This window comes from Stegodyphus dumicola, chromosome 7, assembly GCF_044657685.1.
Source record: "Stegodyphus dumicola isolate Sdum_Otavi_A_Nest chromosome 7, ASM4465768v1".
Taxonomy (NCBI): domain Eukaryota; kingdom Metazoa; phylum Arthropoda; class Arachnida; order Araneae; family Eresidae; genus Stegodyphus; species Stegodyphus dumicola.
In genome coordinates, this window is record NC_140774.1 from 45,956,741 (window position 1) to 45,960,038 (window position 3,298).

Consider the following 3,298-nt stretch of genomic DNA (forward strand, 5'->3'; position numbering starts at 1 on the left):
ATGAACCCAGCCGACATCATTTCCAGAGGATCAGATGCTACAACTCTTGGATCTAACAAGCTGTGGTGGAAAGGTCCTGATTTTTTAAACAAGGACAATTTTCAAGATAAAAATGGACTTAGTGATGAGCTTTATTCTTCAGAACTGAAACCAGTTACGACTTCCTTGTTGACTTTAAAAACTGATTCATTCTTTGATGACTTTCTAAAAATAACTAATGATTTCTTGAAACTAATACGAATTCTTAGTTTACTTTTCAGATTTATCTACAACTGTAGGAACACAAGTGAGAAACGAACAGGTAGTATTAGTATAGATGAAATGGAGCTGTCAAGGAATACACTCCTTAAATATGTCCAAGGTAGGTATTTTGCAGAAGAAATTTCTTTGTTGCAGAAAGGTCTACAGATAACATCAAGGAGTAAGTTAAAATATTTTGATCCCTTCTTAGATGAAAAAGGTCTGTTAAGGGTAGGTGGTAGGATAAAGAATTCTAATTTAAGTTATAGTCAAAGACATCCCATTATTTTGCCTGCCAAGAATAAGTTAACTGAACTTATATTTATTTATTTTCATGAAAAGGATTTTCATAATGGTCCACAATCACTATTAAATTCTATTAGACAAATTTATTGGCCCATTAATGGCAGGAATATAGCTAGAAAGATAGTCCAAAGCTGCATAACTTGCTTTAAGGCAAAACCAATAATTTCTCAACAACTAATGGGAGAATTACCTAAAGAGAGAATTAACTTTAATTGTTGTGCTATTGATTACTGCGGCCCATTTTTGATAAAGTACAAAGGGCAACGCAAGGGTAACTATCATAAGATATATGTTTGTATTTTTGTTTGTATGGTGACAAAAGCAATTCATCTAGAGATTGTCAATGACTTAACCACAGAAGCATTCATTGCTTGTCTGAAGAGGTTCTTTGCCCGACGAGGTAAACCAAAAAAAATATTTAGTGACAATGCAAAAAGCTTTGTTAGTGCAAATACAGAAATAAAAAAATTAATGAGTATTTTTCTAAAGCAGAATGGAACTTTAGCTAATTTTCTAGCCGAGGAAGGTATACAATGGAAGTTTATACCCCCAAGAGCACCAAATTTTAATGGTCTATCTGAAGCAGGAGTAAAATCCTTTAAATTTCATTTTAAACGAACAGTAGGAAATTCAGTATTAACCTACGAAGAATTTTTGACAGTAACAGTTCAAGTAGAGGGAATCTTAAATTCTCGCCCTCTTACACCGTTAACTTCTAATATTGATGATTTAAATGTTTTGACCCCTGGTCATTTCCTTATAGGTCGACCGATCAATTCAATAATTGAACCCAATTTAACAGAAGTAGATAATAACAGACTTAGTTTATGGCAAAAAACTACAAAAATGGTACAAAATATATGGAAGAACTGGACTAATAATTACTTGAGCACTTTGATTCAAAGAAATAAATGGATGATTGCTAAACAAAATATTAAAATAGGGGATATGGTAGTGATCAAGGAAGAAAATCTTCCTACCTGTAAATGGTTGTTAGGGAGAATTGTAGATGTGTTTTATGGGAAGGACAACCTTGTGCGAGTTGTCTCTGTCAAAACCAAAAATGGTATTTATAAACGAGCAGTTACTAAAATTGCTGTACTGCCAATTGAGAAATAATGTACGAATTTTTATGTTTATTTGAAGGTTTGAATTGTAATCCATCATATTTGTTCTTTTCACATTGTAATTACTTGTATTATAATTTGTGCATTAATTTACATTGTATCATTTTGTATTGTATGAACATTTATTACTTTTTTGAATTTTACTTATTGTATTGAAATTAATATTTCAACGCCGGGCGGGATGTTCGGTGTCTGAAAGAGTATTGCTTGGCAGCATTGTTTTACGCCAAGCAGAGTTTGGCTTTAGTGTAACCCTAAAGTTATTTCGTTTTTGCTGTATTAGTATGAATGATTTCTGACTTGATGTAAGAGCATATGGTTGCTCGCTCTTTAGCTAAGTTACATAGGTAACTATAAGCACATGCGTGTGCTAGTATTCAATAATGTTGTTTTTGTTAAAATAAAAATGTTATTGTTAATATTACAGTCCACTTACTGAAGTTAAGTATCATTAAATAAGTTCGAGCTATCTTCGGCAAGAACAGGGTCATTCTTTTATTTGTTACCCAGGTTGTTGGGCAATCTACCAGCTCTCGGAGACGTTTTCAGTCGGCAATCTGTTATTGATTTAAGATCTCCTTACAGATAAAAACTTAGCTAAATATAAAAGCAGTCGCGCTTTTACATAATTTATAGATTTATTTCATTTTTATAGTGCAAGTACTTCATACCATTATAAGGTATTTCTACTGCCTTCTTAGCATGCCTTCGTAGTGTAGTGGTCAGCACGCTCGACGCGAATTCAAGAGGTCCGTGGTTCGATTCCCGGCGAGGGCATTGCTCATTTTTCATGGCTCCTGCTTCGAAATAACCTAATGTCTCTATAGTGGCACCCAAAATAAAAGGTGGTGAATGAGGATTCTTCACCACCAGGATTTTGCGACTGGGTCCCCTAAAACCCCAGTCGCCCTTTTAAAGAGGGAATATATAAGGTATTTCTCCCGCCTTCTTAGCATGCCTTCGTGGTGTAGTAGTCAGCAGGCTTGACGCGAATTCGAGAGATCCGTGGTTCGATTTACGGCAAGCGCATTGCTCATTTTTCATGACTCCTGCTTCGAAATAACAAAATGTCTTTACAACATATCCAGCTGGATATGATTTTCATATACTAAATTGAAAGTTTTATAAACATTCACAGCATTACTGCAATTAATAAATATAAGATGTCTGATGCTCATATTGCGTCTTTCGGTACAGAATAACTATCAGCGCGTCTTGAGCAATGAATTTTAATAAAATTTTTTTTAAATTAATAATTAAAAAATTTTTTATTTATGGTTTTGAAATAACGAACGTTTATACCGGAGTTTTTTTTAAATGTTCCGGACGGTTGCGCTCAGTTCCAGAGCGTTTTCACTAGAAAAAAATATAAAATGTTTACCTTCCAAATTAAAAAAAAAACTTAAATTTAGGTAAAAAAATAACATTAGACTGCCTTAAGCCTTGTGTGAAACGTTTTCATTTTTGACGGAATTCGGATATACGACGCTCTTCTTCGAAAGCAAAAATGATTTATTGGTTAAGTCTTTGCTTCATTTAAATAAGTATGAAATAATAAATTAATTATGTTTTAAATACGTAAAAGATGATTTAAAACACCATTTGTGAACTAAAATAAGGTTATG

General features: G+C 33.3%; 1 non-coding gene across 1 annotated transcript; it reads left to right on the forward strand.

The window, feature by feature from the left end:
• The first annotated feature begins 2,377 nt into the window (after positions 1–2,377).
• Positions 2,378–2,450, forward strand: TRNAS-CGA (transfer RNA serine (anticodon CGA)). Its single transcript has one exon. It is a non-coding gene; the product is annotated as a tRNA-Ser (tRNA).
• Positions 2,451–3,298: the final 848 nt, after the last annotated feature.